This window comes from Lipotes vexillifer, unplaced genomic scaffold, assembly GCF_000442215.2.
Source record: "Lipotes vexillifer unplaced genomic scaffold, Lipotes_vexillifer_v1.1 scaffold466, whole genome shotgun sequence".
NCBI classification, from domain to species: domain Eukaryota; kingdom Metazoa; phylum Chordata; class Mammalia; order Artiodactyla; family Lipotidae; genus Lipotes; species Lipotes vexillifer.
This window is the reverse complement of record NW_006796103.1, coordinates 2143882-2163624: the sequence shown is the minus strand read 5'-3', so window position 1 is coordinate 2163624 and position 19743 is coordinate 2143882. Positions and strand designations below refer to the sequence as shown.

Sequence of the window (19743 nt, the reverse complement as noted above, 5' to 3'; positions counted from 1 at the left end):
GCACAGCCAGGAATGTGAGCGACAGGCTTTGCTGGGTTGTCGGGAAGGAGGGCGACGTCTGGCCTCGGCATGGCTGGAGTCAGCGCTAGCCTCCCCTCGACCATGGGCACTGGGCCCCCAGTCTCAGGCTCACAGAGGCCTCCAAAGCCCTTCCCTCGGGATGGCGCTCAGACCCTGCACCCAGCCCACCCTCCCACCCCAAACACCAGCAGGTCAAGCACCACTCAGAGAAGGGGGCCTTTGAAAGGCTTTAGAAAATCTTAGAATCCGGATATGGAAGCTACTATGTTTCACTTCTGGCTGAGAGCTCTGCTCCCAGAGCACAGGATGGCCCAGGGGGGCGAGATGGGAGGGTCTTGCTGTGACCCCCCCCAGGCACTCCTGGCCTTTTTAGCCACATGCCTGCATTCCTTGGAAATACATTTCATTAACAGCCAAATGGAACACCCTGAGAAACGGGAGGAATTATTGCTTCATTTCAACCCTTAGCTACAGGGAGTTTTCACCACCGTGTGTATTTCGTCTGCTCTCTGCAATGCGCTGGAACTTACCTTTGGGCAAAATGTGCCTCAGCTGTCCACGGCACCCGACACACTTGGCGACTCCGCCTGACCTGGGAGCGCCCTGAGCCCCAAGGACAGGGTCCCTGCTTCCTGACCATCCCCTCCTGGGAGTGCTGAGGCCGGTCAGCACCCAGCCCTGGGGGCTCAGCGTCCCCTCGGGAGTGACTGCAAGTCAAGCTCCCCACCGACCCCTCCCCCCTGGTCTCCCTCCCGCCAGGGCCGCTTGCGGTGCCAGTCGGACCCTCCTCAGGGGGTAGGTGTCCGGGAAGCCCCGAGGGCGGGCGCCCTCCCGCACCCTCACGACTGGGTGCTGCCCCGGGTGGAGCCCGCGGCCCAGGGGCTAAGAGGCGCGACGGGGGTGGAAAGGAGACGGGGCCATGGGAAGCCCACCCCGGGCCGGCCGGGGCGCAGAGGCAGGAGGCGGCGAGGAGGGCCGGCCCAGCCGCGAAGCCCGTGCCTCCGCCCCGCCCGGGCCCGAGCGGCCCTCCGACATCCCTGCCGGCCCCTGGGCTCGGGGTGGGTGACGGGCACGCCGAAGAAGCCGTCCAGCTCGAGCCGTCCGGAGAGTCCAGCCTAGGGCTTGTGCCTGTTCCAGGCGTGGGGCGAGCACCTGGGCGTGAGGGTGTGGAGCTGTCCAGCCGCAGGTCACAGGCTTTGCCTGTTGGAAGGGAGGGTTGCGATGGGGCTGTGCCGACGGAAGGGGAGGATGGAGCCGTCCACAGTCCCCGTTTGCCAGGCAGAGCTTCATTGCGGACCCTGTTCTCAGCAGCCGTGCGCAGCAGGGACACCCAGGCCTGGCGAGTCTGCGCCCCACCCAGGGCCGCTGGGTTCCTGCGCGGCAGCCCCGGCATCTCCTGCTGAGAAACCCTCGGAGACCATGCTCCTTCCCCCGAGCCCACCGCCCCGCTGCTGAGCCCAAGGGGACTGGGGGCTTCACCCCAAACTTGAGGAAGCCACACCTGGGGTCCGGGACACAAGCGGGGATCCCACCTTCCCCGCAGGAGCAGACCCCGCGGTGGGTCTATCTTTTGGAAATAAATTTAGACTAATAGGATTTACACACAGAATCTTAGAGCTGGGAAAAGTCCTTTGTGTCATTCTTGTAGCTTCGTAAGATTTTTCTTTTTTAATGAGAGGATGGATTTCCTTAAGCAAGAGTGAATTTCCAGGAATGGGTCCCTGGTTACCAAGGACTGTTTTTGGGAAGAAAGATGAATCTATTCTGTGAAAGCCTTATAGAACTTATTCTATATTGTAGTTCTCTCTGGAAACACATGAACCATTGATCTTTGTAGCAGCCCTTACATCCTCAAGAGAAGCTCTCATTTCCCCATTAGTACTTGTTATAGACTGAATATTTGGGTCCCCCCAGCATTCACATGTTGACACCCTACCTCCAATGTGATGGTATTAGAAGGTGGGTCTTTTGGGATTTGATGAGCTCATCAGGATGGAGCCCTCATGATGAGATTCTTATCCTTGTGAGAGTCATGAGAGAGCTGGCTTTTTCTCTCTGCTCTCTGCCCTGTGGGGACACAATGAGAAGTAGACAGTTTGCAACCCGGAAGAGTTGCATCAGAAGGCGATGATCCCGGCACCTAGATCTCAGACTTTCAGCCTCCAGGACTGAGAAATACATTTTTGTTGTTTACAAGCCCCCACCCCACCCCATTTATGGTACTTTGTGACAGCAGCCCAAACTGACTTAGCACTCTTTTCTTCAAGTACATCGAAGAATTTGTGGAGCCCCTCCATTTTATGATACAATTTCTCAAATAACCAATATTCTCTCTATACACTGATTTGTCAACTTTTTATTTATCAAAATTGTTATAAAAAAAGCTTCCATAGTTTTTCCTAATAAATTGTTTCCAATCCAAGTTGTCACTGTAATGGTTCTATGATATTAATAATTTGAGCCCTAATACCCTGCTTAAAATAATCATTCATTTGTCTTATGAATAAGTTCAGGGTTCAAATGCAAAAGTTTTAAAAGGATATACTGTGTAAAACATCTATGTCATCCTTGTGAAGGAAAGAAGGAGGGAAGAAAGGAAGGAAGGAAGGAAGGAAAAAACATTGAATTTGCCCTCAGTTTAGCTGCCACTTCCTAAGGGAAGCCCTTTCCAACTCCAGACCCCCAGGCATCATAAATAAGCTCTCATGGGACACTGTCCATACTGTTGCACATCATGTTTCCTGAAAAGCTGCTTCTGAGACAAGGGCAGACTTTCAGGAAATTTCTTGGTGTGTGTTTTTTGGAATAAACATAGAATTACCGTATGACTCAGCAATTCCACTCCTAAATCACTGAAAACAAACACTTCAATCTACGTACACACGTTTATAGCAGCACTATTCACAATAGAAAAACCATGGAAATAACCCAAATGTCCATCATTGGATGAATGAATAAACAAATTGTGGTATATACATACAGTGGAATAGTAATTCAGTCATAAAAAGGAATGGAACAATTAAATATCAGTTACACGGCCAAAAACATTTTTTTAAGGAATGCAATACTAATGCATATTACAGTGTGGATGACTCTCACGAACATCATGCTAAATTGAAGATGCCAGACACAAAGGTCATACACTGTATGATTCCATTTATCTGAAATATCCAGAATAATTAAATCCATAGAGAAAGAAAGCAGGTTGCTGGTCTCCAGGGCCTGGTAGAGAGAGCGAAGTAGTATCTTCTCAGTGGGTCCAGAGTTTCCTTTTGGGGTGATAAACATGTCTGGGGGAAAAATTTTTTAATTGGAAAATGATTGATTAAAAACAAGTCTGTGGGGTATTTCTTGGTACTGCCTTTCCCAGTTTTGACAGTAAATGGTCAAGTACACAGTAAATGATCAAGTACAGCAGCCATGGTTTGAGAAAGAAATGATGACCAGGGCTCAGAACACTCACTCGGGGTAGAGCGTGAGGGTCACCCCACGAAGTAAGCCATCCATTTTCGCAGAGATATTATCCAAGGATGAGGGGAATTGAGAATGGATAGTGCAGGAGGGAGATAATGACTATCAGTTGTGGCCTTGAGGCCACCTACAGTAACAGAGGCTATAGTTCGACCCATTGACCCTCCTTTCACTAATAGTTCATCTCAACTCACCCTCTCCCCCATAAACGATCCATGGAAACTATGAAAGAGTTGTTTCCAGAACTTATGCAAAGACGTTGATCCAAGTAAAGGCAACAAAAGCAAAAATAAACAAGTGGGGCTACATCCAACTAGAAAGCACAATAAAGGAAACCAACAACAAAATGAAAAGGCAGCCTACCGAATGGGAGAAAATTTTTACAAATCATATATCCTATAAGGGGTTAGTATTCAAATTATATGAAGAACTCATACAAAAAAAATAGAAAAAATATCCAACAAAAAATGGGCAGAGGATTTGAATAGACATTTTTACAAAGAAGATACAGAGATGGCCAGCAGATAGTTAAAAAGGCACCTAAAATCACTAATCAGCAGAGAAATCAAACCACAAAGAGATGTCGCCTCATTCCTGTTGGAATGGCTAATATCAAAAAGACAGGAATGTGCTCGCTTCAGCAGCACATATACTAAAATTGGAACGATACAGAGAAGATTAGCATGGCCCCTGCGCAAGGATGACACACAAATTCGTGCAGCCACATAGCACGGGGAGATCAGCTCGGTGCTTTGTGACCACCTAGAGGGGTGGGATAGGGAGGTTGGGAGGGTGGGAGACTCAAGAGGGAAGAGATATGGGAACATATGTATATGTATAACTGAGTCACTTTGTTATAAAGCAGAAACTAACACACCATTGTAAAGCAATTATATTCCAATAAAGATGTTAAAAAAAAAAAAGACAGGAACTAACAAGTTTGGCAAGGGTGTGGAGAAAAGGGAAGCCTTGGACACTGTTGGTAGGAATGTAAATTGTTGCAGCCAGTATGGAAAACAGTATGGAGGTCCTCAAAAAATTGAAAATAGAACTATCATATGATGCAGCAATTCCACTACTTGGTATTTGTATGAGGGAAACAGAAACTCTTAATTCAAAATGAAATCTGTACCCCCATATTCATTGCAGCATTATTTACAGTAGCCAACACTTGGAAACCCCTGTGTTCATCGATGGATAAATGGATAAAGGACATTTGGCATATATATTATATATATATATATATATAATTCAGCCATGAGAAAGAAGCAAATCCTGCCATTTGTGACAACATGAATGGACTGTGAGGGTGTTATGCTAGGTAAAATATGTCAGACAGAGAAAGAAAAATCCTGTATGATCTCACTTTATATGGAATTTTTTTAAAAGCTCATAGAGGCAGGGTGTGGATGGTGGGTGAAATGGGTAAAGGTGGCCAATATGTACAAACTGCCAGTGATAAATAAGTCCTGGGGATGTGACTATAGTTAATAATACCGTATTGCATATTTAAAATTTGCTAAGAGAGTAGATCTTAAAATTCCTCATCACAAGAAAAAAAGATTTCTACCATGTATGGTAATGGATGTTAACTAGACGTACTGTGGTGATCATTTTTTAAATTGAAGTATAGTTGATTTACAGTATTATATTGTAATAACAATATATTAGAACCCAATGATTCAATATTTTTATAGATTATACTCCATTTAAAGTTATTATAAAACATTGGCTACCCTTATAGCTTAATTTATGCATAGTAGTTTATGCCTCTTCATCCCCTCCCCTCCCCCTATCTTGCCCCTCCCCCCTTCCCTCTACCCACTGGTAACCACTGCTTTGATGTCTACATCTGTGCATTCATTTCCTTTCTGTTACATTTGTTTATTTTTTAGATTCCACATGTGAGTGATAACATACCGTATTTGTCTTTCTCTGTTTGACTTATTTCACTAAGCATAATAGTGTTGCAGCAAAAATAGAAATGAAGTTTTTCCTCTCCTGAAAATAAGGAAAGTAAAGGGGACTGAACAGGCTAGAGAAGACACATAAACTGGCCTGAAAGGGTTAATCGATCCTAGTTTTATTTAAACTGTTACTAATCTGTGGTGTCTGTAACTAGATGTATGTTTCACAAAGCTAAATTACATCCTGTTCCTATCACTCCCTAGCTGTCAATGTAAATTACATCCTGCATCTGGTGCTTAAGCTCCCTGCACTGTCTTGTAGCAAATCACCCTGTGTAGCTGTTTGCATTTCAGGAGGCAGATGGCAGCTAGATAACGCATAGGCAAATGAACCCAATTACCGGTCCGCCGGACCCAGTTACCGGACTGCCTGACGCCAGCGATGCCGGTTTTGAAATAATGCAAGAAGAAGAATGCAGGACCTTTACCACTTTGATCCTTATTACCACTCCCTGGACTGCTATGGCCACCCGAGGGGCTGGGAGGCCAGCCAGGGCTTCCAGGCGTGTGTGGGCATCGTGTGTGCAGCCAGCGTCCCTGAGGCTGCGCTCGGGCCATGATCACTCGGTGAAGCTGCACCGGGAGAGCGCAGCCGACTTCTCGCGCTCTGAGGACCTGTGGGCGCTGCAGGGCTCGGTGCCTCTGCCCGCCGTGCGTTGCTTCCCTGCGGGAGGGCCTGCTGGAGTTAACGCCGACGGCCTCCGCGGGGTGGACTGGACGTCGGTCCTGAGCACCCTCTGCCCCTGATCTGTATCCAGAGCTTCTTCCAGCCACGGCTTGGCGAGACAGGTTTGTACTTCCCGCTTCCAAGGGGCTGTTGTGTGGGCGCTGCGAAGCGGAGTTTTAGATGGTACAAGGTGGAGGGCGGACACTAGAACCAGTGCCCAGTGCCCGGGTGTGCGTGCAGTAGGTGGGGCGTGCGGCCTAGGACTCCTGCCGGCTCGGTGACCCCGGTCGAGTGTCTTAAGGCTTCTAGGTCTCAGTGTTCTTAAGCATGGGCTTAACAGGACTCACTCTCTGTGGCGGTTACAAGGTCACACTCTGTTACTGCTTATAGACTCTACAATGTAGAACACTTAGCACAGTTTGGAGCATCGTTCATTGTTCCACAGATGTTACCTGGTCTGTTGAATGACTTTGTCTGGTACACACCAGAGAGATTAGGAATTGATATATCCCAGCTTCATTTCCTTTTCATTAAAACAGGGCTCAGGGAAAAAAAAATTTTTTTTCAATAGTCCTATCATATAGTGGAAAGAGCACCGGTGTGAAGGCAGCTTAGGGTTTGAATTCCAGAATTTATGCTCTCTGTGGCCTGGGCAAGTTTCTTTTGCACTACAATCCCCACACTTGTAAAATGACATTAAAAACCACCCTTTCTGTGAGTTCTTAGAATTAATTAAGCAGGTTATGTGTGTAAAGTATCCTGGCACTTGAATGAGTTGTCAGAACCAAGTGCTGCTGGAGAGGATGCTTCTGCCCTAGGTAATCTCCCCTTCTACTGGGCGGCAAGTAAACACATGCACAGTAGTCATTGCTCTGGAAGAAGTGAGTTCTGGTGCTACAGAGCACAGAATCTTGTTTTTTTAATTTAAATTTTAATTTATATTGGAGCATAGTTGATTTACAATATTGTGTTAGTTTCAGCTGTACAGCAAAGTGATTCCGTTATACATATATCCATTCTTTTTCAGATTCTTTTCCCATACAGGTTGTTACAGGATATGGAGTAGAGTTCCTTGTGCTATGCAGTAGGTCCTTGTTGATTACCTATTTTATATATAGTCGTGTGTATATGTTAATCCCAGATTCCTAATTTATCCCTCCCCCTCACGTTTCCCCTTTGCAGAGCACAGAATCTTGGAAGGGAAAGTTCAGGGTAGGCTTCTTGGAGGAGTTGCCATCCTTTCTAAGGATATGTAGAAGCTCCTGGGGTGGCAGGAGGGAGCAGTGTGTGTCAAAGTTGGAGAAATATAAGAAAATATGGCAAAACTAAGGTACAGGACTAGAACTCAGGGTTTGGGAAAGAAATGAGAGTTGATACTGGAAACCTAGTGGGGCCCAACAGAACGGGGCCTTGTTTGTCCTGTCAGAAGTTTAGATGTTTATCCTGAAGGCTGTGGGAAACCCTAAAGAACAGTGAGATGGACTTCTGGTTTAGAGACTCACTCAGACCTCCATGTGGAAAGCAGTTGATTGGGTGCAGGGTGAATTGTAATCTAAGGGTCCCACTTAAGTTATAAAAGGTTGAAATGAATTTTGCAGATCTGAGAGAGAATGGGCCTGGTCACCAGTTAAAAAAGGAAGGGCAGCAAGCGTGGGTGACGTTTGACAGCTGCATCTTTTTGTGAGATGCAGAGCACAGTAGGAAGGGATTGGGGTGGGGAGAGGATCTTACTTCATCTTCAGTGCTTTAGAGGGGACTGGACAGGTCTGGGCCCAAGGTACAGATCTGGGCTTTTTGGGAGGACAGATATTTGAAGGCATGGGAGATAGTTAGGTTACCCACAAGAAGATCCAAAGAATCATAGGTCTGAGGGCTTTTTAAGTGAGTATATTGAGGATGTTTATAAGCTGAAAGTAGCCAGCAGAGAAAGGGTGTTAAGATCTAGGAGAGGAAATGATTGTTCATTTGTTTTCAAGAAGCTGAATACTTATCATGAGCCTGGCCCTGTTCTAGGATCTGGGGTTCATACCATGTGTTATCTCTTCTGCAAGGACAGTTCAACTCACCCCCTGGTGAAGAGAAATCAGGTTTTTCTTTGCATCCCATTCAGGTGTAGGAACTGTTCCATACCTCTGAAGAGACTTTACTTAACCAGAGTAATAAGTTAGAAATCAAAAGAAATTAGAGCTGGAAGGGACCTTAAAGGCCACTGTACTTAATTTTGCCTAATATTTTACATTGAATTTAAGAAAAATTTATTGCAGAGCCCATTCTCTTCAGAGTTCCTTCACTGAACTTTCTTTATGTCTTGCATCCAGTGGGTCCAGCTTGTAGATTTTGGCTTCCTCCTAAATTTCCTTCTTCATCCACGTTGCATTTTGCCCGGACTATGGCAGAAGCTCCTGGGTGGTTCTGCAGCCCCTGGACTCAGTTCCTCTAAGTTCATCTGCCTACTGGGGTTGAGTGATCTTCTAACATGAAAAGATACGCCTAAAATAATGCTGCTAATGGCTTGCCCACACAGAGTTAGTGCATACTAGCCGCCCAGCATGTGCTCTGCCCAGAGGCGTGTAGTCTGAACTGTGCTTTACCAAGCACCCTGGGGCTCTTTGGCCCTGAGGAAGGGGAGCTTTTTGTGATCACTCCCTTTATCTAATTGGTCCTTCAGCAGTGGGGTGCCATTTTCTAATCAGTGGAGGCACCCTTACTCAGCCAGTGGTAGCCCCGGGCCTCATCACCTGTGGGATACAAGCCATGCTCTCTCCCAGGCTTGATTCGACCAACATCTCTATTTTCTGTCCCTTCTCACACTTGGACCCCTGGCCTTTAGTCATCCCCACCTGCAATATTTACAGTGCCCAGCAGGAGTCAGGCTTGAGTGTCTTTGCACAGGTGCTCCCTCTGCAGTTAATGCACCTCCTCCTCCAACTCTGCATAGCCTCATCTTTCTCGATTGTACTTCAGGGTTATCATGAAGCCGTAAGTTAGACATAACTTTTTGCCTCCATAGGAACCTCTGTGCATAAAGGTTATGGTTCTTTATCTCATGTGATTGAAATTTTGAGTTTATACATGTCCCTCCTTAATGAGGCTTTAAGGGCAGGAGTCGTTTCTAATCCTTGGCACAGAGCAGATGCTTTTTTTTCTTTTTAGATACTTTTTAACGGTGATAAAATGTATGGTTTAAATCATTCATTTTACAATAATTTTGCTTTAGGTTCTGACAGAAGTCAAGTTTCCAGAGGTTGTGTTCCTGCAATAAGAAATAAAGATGTGACCTTCCAGTTGTGTAAAGCTCTTAGACTCTGTGTAAGTGCGTCAGGTGCGCTAAGGAACCTGGAACTAAGTGGGCTAGTTGTGAGAGAGAGAGAGAGATGTAACTATGTTAACAAAGGTGGTAAGCATTCATTGTGTCCTGCCAACATTTGACAGTTGCTTTTGGGGCAAACTAAAGGGGTAAAATTTTAAACTGTTCCTCCCCATTAAAGGGATTGAATAAATCGGCCACTTTGGGGCATCTGTGTCTTGCGAATTGTCCAATTGGAGATGGAGGTTTAGAAAGTGAGTTTCAGTCTTGTTTAAGTCTCTTCCCATCAGACTGGTTTTGTGATTTCCTACACACCATGTTACTTCCTGTCTACCTTTTCTTGGTGTTGTTCATGCCTGCATTGTCTCCTGTACCTGCTCAAACCTTGGTCCATTCTCATTTGTACCATGGAATTTTGTCATGCTGGATACTGTCAGAATTAATCTTACTTAAGTTTGTGTTAAGCCACAAACCACATGTGTTGTATATTTTCTGGGTTTTGTGTTTGTTTATATTTTTATGGTTTCTCTTCAAGAAATATTATGGGAAGGGAAATAGCAAGATGTAAAGAGCAAAAAGTCATCATTCTCTTTAAATTGTTAGAATAACTGTCTGCAATCATAATTATGATGCACTGTGGTATGTGTTAAAATAGGAAATACATGTAACGTCCCATAGGAGCAGCAAACTCAGTGGTGTTAGTGGGGGTGTGTCATGGAAGTAATCACAAAGCAGGTTACTGTTGATTGGGGTCCTTAAACATTAGTGTGTGCTCCCTGTGTCCAGTAGTGGTCTGGAGGGGTCAGGAAGCCTGCCTTTCAATTTGAGGGAACAGAGGGTTTGAGGTCCTCTCTCTTCTATTGCTCTAGTATACTGCATAGCAGCTAATAAAATACTGGGTTTATAGTTGACATTTAAGTCGCTGATTGATCATCAAGATTGGCATGTATCATTTGAAATGAAAAGCGGAAGAGTCTTACACTTTTTAGGTTTTTCTTTTTTTCCCCTTTGTCTCAAAATTATGTAGTACTTTACTGAGTGGTTGGGAATAAAGTTTGTAGTATTCAGTGTATTCAGTTTTAGTACCTAAATAGAATTAAACTGTTGCTGTAAACTGGAATAACACTTTATTACTGACAAGTTTTAGAATGCATCAGTTCATCAGTTACCTGTTTGGGAAGATTGCAGTTAATGATTTTAAGAATGTGGCTGTAAACCTCCAACTGACTCAAGAAAAGCAAATAAATCAAGATTGACAAATGTATAGGCTCTTCATCTTATTGTGTGTGTGTTTTTTTATTTTCCTTTTAGTTATTTGTCAAGGTAAAAAGAACTCTATCACTCTTAAGACAGTAAACTTCACGGGGTATATTCTGACATGGCAGGGAGCAGATCACATGGCCTAGATCTTAAAGGTGATTTTATGTTTAAACTCTGATGAAAACATGTGATTGAAGCACATTAACATATTGATACACAGATGGCAGTTAATTTTTGTCTTTTAATACATGTGAGTGCAGCTTCTGTTTTGAAAGAATCTGACCAAATGGTAATGTGAATTGCTGTTGCATAAAGTATAGTGTTGAATCCCCAGTCTTTGCACTTGAGTTTAACAACTCTGTGGTTTCCTATCTTCTTTTTGTGACACTCAGGTCCATCAGAATTTCCTGTGACTGTGATAGTAGAGAGTCCTTCCTCCTCAGAAATTAAAGAGGTCGATGATTCCTCAGAAAGTGTTCAGGAAGAGCCAGAGAAAATCAGTTTGAAACAAGAAGCATTGCTGGTACAAAGGTATCACTTTAAAGCTATAGAGAAGATTATTTTTCAAACGGAAGCCTGATTGCAACACTGCACAGCTTGTGTGAGGGTTCTGTTTTCTCCTCCCATCTGCATTGTATCCCCTTGAATGGTTAAGCTTAGACCAAGGTGAATGGTGGACATTTGAACTCTAAGAAATAAAAATCAAAACGTCGTTAGTAATATATTTTCCTTTCCTTAGAACCTTAGTATATTAGATTTAGGGAGAACATTAGTGATCATAAGATAAAGAAATTGAGTTCTGAATGACTATAGTCAGCTGATTCAGTGCTCTTGTTTTACAGATGAGAAAATTGACAGTTCTAGTTGAACTCTCTTTTTACAAGAGGAAAATATGGCCTCATTTTAAATAAAAGTAAAGTTGAAAAAAGTTTTGATGTTGATATTCTCCTTTCCTCAAATAAAAAATATCAAGAAGCTACATTCTATTACCAAATGAACCTGACCTCTAATGTCATTCCATACTTTTGTTTGTATGGACAGAAAAGAAAAATTGATTTTCATAAGAAATTTTTGCACCTAAAAAATAATATATTTATTTTATTTCAACTTTAATGAAGAGCTGAACCTTTCTAGTAAATAAAGGAACACCATTTGCGGGGGACCTTGTCTTTGTGCTACAAAGTCCATGTTTACTTTTTAAAAATTATTTAATACGATTTTCTTTTCGGATGAAACTTGACTGGTTTCAGAACTAATTATCCCATTATTGTAGGACTATGGGAATTAACTCTTTGATTTTCAAAAGAGAAAGTTAGGTTTTAATTTTTTTAATTAAAATTAATGATAATATAGAGAAATTTTAAGAAAAGAACTTAGAAAATTATTAAATGTTAGAGTAGGAGAAATCTATAGTTCATGCAGAGTTACCCTCTTTCATTTTATAAATGAGCACCTACAATTTGTAGCACGTAAGTGGTTGATTAGTAAATGGCAGAGTACGACAAGACCCTAGAGCATCTAACCCGCATTCCTTGTCATTTTAGATGTGTTGTATTCATTTCCTTCATGAGTAGACCAGGAGATTGTATTTCTAATAGCAATGATAGACACTGGGGAAGACCAAGAAGTTTACACACTGGGGCCACAGAATAGCAGATTCAGAATGCACTGAGAACCCTTTCAGCTCTTATCCGTTTTGACAAGACACTACAAGGATGGTATCAAAGTGTTTAAGTATATAAGCCCACAACAATCAAGAGATTTCAACATAGTTTTGAAAGACGGAAGACAAGTGGAAGAGTGTGAAACTAAGGCAGTAGAACAGAGGAAAAGCATCACCTAGAATATGCACAGCGACCACCTGCAACTGAGGAGGATTCTGACCCCACCTGCAGAAGTAGCCCCATGCTCAGATGCACATGTAGGAGAGAGGGTGGAGTTAGTTAAAAGTGTGACTGAAATAGGGGAGCTCATTGAAGGGTTGTGTTTGGAGGAGTGGACTCCCAGCCCCGCCCTCACGCTCCTGAAATGAGATGCTTTCATTTTGAAAACAGTGAAACTGGCGAGAACTAGGGCAGCTAGTGTGATTTTTTTACACCCTAGAAAATTGTGTTTGGGGGGGATCCTATTACAGTTACTCCCCGCTTCTTCCTGCATAAGAAACCAATCAATCGTTGACTTCAGGGAGCTTTCTGCGCTCATTCTTAAATAGAAAATAACTGTCATTTGCCTGATGAGTAAAGCTTACAACCTGAGAGAGGGGGAAAAGTGTGAAAACATATCCTGGTAGGACCGGGGACAATTTAGGGAACAAAATAATTTAAGAAAAAACCCTAATTAGTATTCTGAGGGAGAGTTAAAAAGAGCTAGCAACTATAAAATAAGGCTAGGGTGTTAATTAAAAAGAGAATGGTCAGAAAGCAAGAGAGGTCTCTTGGAAATGAAAATATGGTTGCTGAAATAACTTCAGTAGGAATCTAAAAAATTTCTCATTATATAAAAAAGGAAGACACAATGGAAAACGTGATAGCAATATGTTAGAGAGGCTGCATCTGGGAGATGCAACATGTAACTATTAGAAACTCCAGACCCAGAAAAAAAATGGAGGGAAGCTGTCAAAGGGCAACAAAATTCCCCACAGCTGAAGGTAGACATCAGGCCTCTGATTGAAATAGTTACTCAAGTTTTGAGCAAGATGAACAAGAATAGACTCACACCTAGGCACCCTTCATTATGAAACTTTAAAATACTGAAAAAATAAATTAACATAGAATAAAATACTGACAGGATACATCCATTCCAGAGAGAAAAATACTAGTCACCTAAAAAAATAGTTAAAATCTGACTTTATCATACTTGTCATCAGCACCATGGATCCTGGAAGGCGTTAGAAAGATACCTCCAAAGTTTTTCAGGCACATAATTTTCACCCTAGGGGTTTGTATCCAGCCAAACTATCAGTCATAAGTGGAGGCTGAAGAAGATATTTTGTACACAAAGAAATTTGAATATTTGACCTCCTGTGCTACACCTTAAGCTATTTATAGAAATAATCCAAAAAAATGAGGCAATAAACCAAGAAGGAGGGTAATAGGGGATTCGGTGCAGATTGCAGCTAGTCTAGATTGGAGAGGCTTCTATTGATTGTGTGATTGAGAGCTTAGAATCACCTTGAGGCATATGGTACTTACTAGGTATTAGGCACTGTTGGAAGGGAGGAGGGAGAGGAAGAGGAGAAGGAACTTGAACTCCAGAGGAGAAAAGGCTATACTGACATAAACCTGAAGCAAACTAAGCTATGGTTGCTTTTTAACCTACTATTGGTGAGGAAGAGAAGAATCCACTTAAACTTGACACTATAGATGTCCCCCTTTTCAGCCACACACGGGGGGTAATGACAAGCTATCTAATTTGTTGCCCAAACCAGAACTTGTCCAAACTCCTTACACTTCAATAGTGTAAGGAGGCGCTCTAATGCTGTAACATCAGGACAACAGGTATAAACTGGAACAGCCCAAGGCGGCTTGGGGTATGTGGTCACCCTGCACAAGGGCAGTGACACTGACACAGTGTGGAACGAGGTGTAGTCTATACACAGAGACAGTACATCTGGAGTGGGCAATATTAATTTCATTGTAATAATGGCAATACTGTCTTGGTTTGCAGCTTTTATTGTCAACTTGCATGTAATAACAAATAACTAACCTAAACTATACTTGGTATGTATTTGCATTAACCTGGTATGTACTGAAATGTACTAGTATGTACTTAGTATATATTAGGCTCTAAGTGTTTTTGCATATATTAACTCATTTAATCCTCTGAATAGCCTTATGAGGTTGGTGCTAATATCATTCCCACTTTTGTGAAAAGGAAGCTAAGGCAGGGTAGGAACTTGCCCAGGCTGTACCTAATTTAGGGTTGGATCGAGGCTTTGAGTTTCGGCTCTCTGCCTGTTGTCTTAAACCTTACTCCCTACTGAGTCTCAAATAACAGAAGACTTAACTGCACATAGAACAGAATATAAATTTCAACTTTGACAATGTAAAAGCTAGGTTTGGAAGGTAGACAGGAGGTAGAAAAAAGGGAAGATGGTATGAATGTCCTCATTTTACAAACCGTGATGTTGAGAGAGTTTATATTTGATCAACAATGTAGGTTTTTAAGTATATCACTACAAGTCAAAGAGATCATGAGCAGTGGAATAACTAATGATGACATAACTTTACTGAGCAGTGTGGACATAGGAAGAGTGTAAAGGAACTAAACCCTTACTTAGTAAAATAGAAAGTGAACAGATAATGCCTCCAGTTTAGTCAGAAAATGGTCATGTAAGAGTATTACGTGGAAATGGAGAAGAATTCAAAATAACAATAGCCGGACCTCCCTGGTGTCGCAGTGGTTAATAATCTGCCTGCCAAGTCAGGGACATGGGTTCGAGCCCTGGTCTGGGAAGATCCCACATGCTGCGGAGCAACGAAGCCTGTGCGCCACAACTACAGAGCCTGTGCTCTAGAGCCTGCGAGCCACAACTACTGAGCCCACGTGCCACAACTACTGAAGCCCACCTGCCTAGATCCTGTGCTCCATGACAAGAGAAGCCACTGCAATGAACAATAGCCCCCACTCACTTCAACTAGAGAAAGCCTGCACGCAGCAACAAAGACCCAATTTAGCTATGGGTAGTGCCAGTTCCATTTGCCTCAGAGAATCTGAATTTTTACAATATAACCTAAAAGAGAAATATAATTGCTAATTATCAGGAAAAAAATTGCACATTAAAGAAGATGACAAGTTTTCATCTATCCAGTTAGAGAAAAACACACAGTCTGTCTTTCACACACGTATATCTTGTATTGGCAGGGATTTTCCTTATTAAGCAATTATTCATTGACCGCCTACGTTGTGCTAGGCACAGGTGCTGGGGATAAACACTTAATAAAATACACCCCCTATCTTCAAATAACTTCAATTCCTCTATGTGAGGAAATAAACCAACAGTTGTAGTAGAGGTTATATACTAAGTGATACATCGCTGATAGCAGTATAAAATCTTAGAAATCTTTTGGAAAGAAGTTTGGAGATAGGTACCTCAGCACCTTAAAAATGTTCATTTGCTTTGACCTCAAACTCATTTTTATGGATTTATTGCAAGAACGTTATTCTCAATACAGAAAAAAGCCTTCATGCATGAAAACGGTTATTTTGTCTTATAATATTGAAAAGTTGGAAAGAATTTAAATGTGTAAAGTGGTTAACCAGTAAACCCACTCAGTGGAATATTTTGTAGCCCACACAAAAAAATCAAGGTTATGAATCCCCTGATTATATGAAAAATGATTGATTTCAATGTTAAATGGAGAAAAGGTGAACATAAAATTTGATATCCAATATGATGGGAGCTTTGTCCCAGAAAAATCACCCTAGCCAATGTACAGAAGGGAGGAAGGGAGAGCAGATGACAGGAAGGAAAATTATTCCAAAGCCTTATCATTAGTCTTACTTATTTAATAGAATATCAAGCAATTTTACTTTCTAACTTTTTTGGTTCCATATTTCCATGTAAGGGACATGAATTATTAATACTTTGTGGGAGGAGGGTACACTTTTTCACAAAAAATTAACACTGTGTTCTAATTCCCTCCACTAGAGGGAGAAACTATTTCATGTAATTGCACTTTGATGTGCTATTTAGAACCAGTCAGGAAGTTTTACTCTACTTTCCTCTGACTGTGGTGAGGGTTTTTTTGTTTGTTTGCTTATTTGTTTAAAAATTCTTTGAAATCGGTTTTAGAAGATTTATTAAACCATTATATTGAAAGTAGAGGAATTTTGCAATTTTTCCCCATTGAAAACTTGGCTGGCTTTAGTAATGAAACATTAAAGAATTTGAAGTTCTTAGACTGTCAGGTTTTTTTTGTTTGTTTGTTTGTTTGTTTGTTTGTTTTTGCGGTATGCAGGCCTCTCACTGTTGTGGCCTCTCCCGCTGCGGAGCACAGGCTCCGGACGCGCAGGCCCAGCGGCCATGGCTCACGGGCCCAGCAGCTCCGCGGCATGTGGGATCCTCCCGGACCGGGGCACGAACACGTGTCCCCTGCATCGGCAGGCGGACTCCCAACCACTGCACCACCAGGGAAGCCCAGACTGTCAGTTTTTTAAACATGATCTGAATATAAAAATATATGTTCATTGAGTAAATTTTTGAAAACAATGAACAACTCATTGAAGGAAATAAAAGCCACCTCTGCATGTACACACACCTAATCTGCTCTTTTGTCTGAAAAACGTATGAAAAATATTTTGTCTAAATACTCTTCTACATCAGAGAATTTGATTAAGCTTATGCACCATCTCCCAGGAAAAACGCACAGATATATTTTGAATGTAGAACTCCTGAAGCCCATTCATTAACTCTGGTTGAGACCTGTTGTCATTATTTTTAGTGGCTTCATAGCGCATTCCTTCATACGGTGAGCTGTTTTTCTTCAAACCAGTCCCAATTTGGAGGCTCTTAGCTTTCTTCTAGGGTTTGGTTATAAACAATCTTATGACATCATAGTTGGTAGATAAATCTTTGCCCACATCTTTGATTTCCTTAGGGTAAACCCCTGATGTAGGATTGTTGTTAGGTACCAAAAGCTACTCTCCAGAAAGTGATACCAGCTCCTCTCCCAATGATGGCATATAATAGAGTTCCTCATTCTTTAAGTGATTGTTCAAAGCAGCTAAAATGTATAAATATGCCTTACTGTTTTCATAAGTGTAGGTATTCTGATTGTTTATCACTGCATAGGAAACCACCCTGAAACAGTGGCTTAAAACAATGAAAATCGTTTTTGTTCATGAAGGTTGAACATGAGGAGGTTGAGTAGGATATTAGTTCTTTCACTACACTCTTACTGACTGAAAACAATACCTATTTGACTAGCTCACAGTTCTGCAGGTCAGAAGTCCAGGTACAGCGTGACTGGGTTTCCTGCTCAGATACACACTGGAACATGTGGGTTCCCTCCCGAGAGTATTAAAGCACGTGAAATTTAAGTGTAAGACATTGAGCCCCAAATGTTGGATGTTCACTATAGTTTATGTGGGTCACAGAGCTGAAATCAAGATGTCAGTCTGGCTGTGTTAGCATCCAGAGGCTCTGGGAAAGAATGGCTCCAAGCTTCTTCGGCTTGATGGCATAATTCAGATTCTGCAGTTGCAGGACAGAGGTCCCCATTTCCTTGCTGGCTGTCATTCGGGGGACAGTCTCAGGTCCTAGAGACCTCTCGCTTGCCTTCCCTGCCACAGCATTGGACTTCTTCAGAGCCAGCAATGGAGAGTCTCCCTCTTGTCCCTCAATTCAGGAAGAGTTCAGGTCCTTTTCATGGGGTGCCTGAGTAGGTCACATCCACCTAGAATAATCTCCCTATCAAAAAATCAACCGATTTTGAACCTTAATTCCATCACAAAATCCCTTCATTGCAGCACCTAGATTTAGAGTTTGACTGGATAAGTGGAAGGTTTGTGTAGTTCAGTAAGTAGGAATCTTGGGGGCTCTGTTAGAATTCTGCCTATTGCAAGCAGTGTCCCCACTTCAAGGACCGAAGTGTCTTAGTTCCTAAAACTCCTAAGAGAGTTTATCAGTGTTCATTTTATTTCAGTGACCTTGGTGAATGAGAAGACTACCACCTCCATGAACAGGAATGGCACCCAGCTTCCTGAGTCCACAGTGTGGCTCTGCTACTTAGTGGTGTGACCTTGGCTGTGCTGCTCTACTTATTCTACTTCTCTGCCTCTGTTTCCCTCATCTGTAAAATAGGGCTTCCCTGGTGGCGCAGTGGTTGAGTCTGCCTGCCGATGTAGGGGACACAGGTTCATGCCCCGATCCGGGAAGATCCCACATGCCGCGGAGCGGCTAGGCCCGAGAGCCATGGCCGCTGAGCCTGCTTGTCCGGAGCCTGTGCTCCGCAATGGGAGAGGCCACAACAGTGAGAGGCCCGTGTAACGCCAAACCCCCCCCCCCAAAACATGGAGTTAGTGATTGTTCTTTCCTCGTAGGGTTTTATACACTTATTTTATTTATTTTTGGCTGCGTTGGTTCTTCATTGCTGCTCGCGGGCTTTCTCCAGTTGCATCGAGCGGGGGCACTACTCTTCATTGCAGTGCGGTGGCTTCTCTTATTGCGGAGCACAGGCTCTAGGTGTGCAGGCTTCAGTAGTTGTGGCACGTGGGTTCTAGAGCGTAGGCTCAGTAGTCGTGGTGCACGGGCTTAGTTGCTCCACGGCATATGGGTTCTTCCCGGACTAGGGCTCAAACCCGTGTCCCCTACACTGGCAGGCGGGTTCTTAACCACTGTGCCATCAGGGAAGCCCCCTTTTAGGGTTTTGATGATTAGATTTCATACCCAGGGAACTCCAGGAATAGTGCTTGACTTTGAATTGCTTTAAAAGTGATTACTTTTTCAAAACATGCTTTTGAATCTGCAATTAGGCAATTCAGGTATGTTAAGCATGTTCATTAATAGGACTTCCTGCTATAAAGAGACCCACAAATCAAAATAGAATTTTTCTTTCTTGGTCTTCACTTCTTATTTCTGACTTACTATGTTATACGCATATGCCTTTTATGGTGGGCTGCCACAAATTTATGTTGGAAAGAGCAGACTTTAAATAAATCTTACCTATGCTAATTTGATAGATTTTGATAATTCATTTCACTAGCATGGTATGATATTACCAGTAGCAGACTAAAATCTGAGTTCACTTCTGGCTCTGCCCCTAAATCCTGATGAGACCAATAGCTGGAAAGGCTTTGGGATATTATACTATGAATGTTATAATATTGACTCTGTTTGTTTAGGAAAACCTGGAGGAGTGCCTAAAGCAGTTAAAGGAGGAACGAGTAATAAGACTGAAGGCTGATAAACGAGTCAGTGAGGTAAACAAGTTTCTTCTTCTGCTTTAGAGAGTGTTTTGGTTTTATTTTGATTTGATTTTAAGCCATATACACAAAATTTGTAAGCTTTAAAACTGTAATACATTGCAAATTGGTTGTATCATATGGAC

The 19743-nt window shown here is 42.7% G+C and overlaps 1 pseudogene; it reads left to right on the top strand.

The window, feature by feature from the left end:
* The first annotated feature begins 940 nt into the window (after positions 1-940).
* Positions 941-19743, top strand: part of LOC103085855 (centrosomal protein of 78 kDa-like) — a 47119-nt pseudogene continuing 28316 nt past the window's right edge.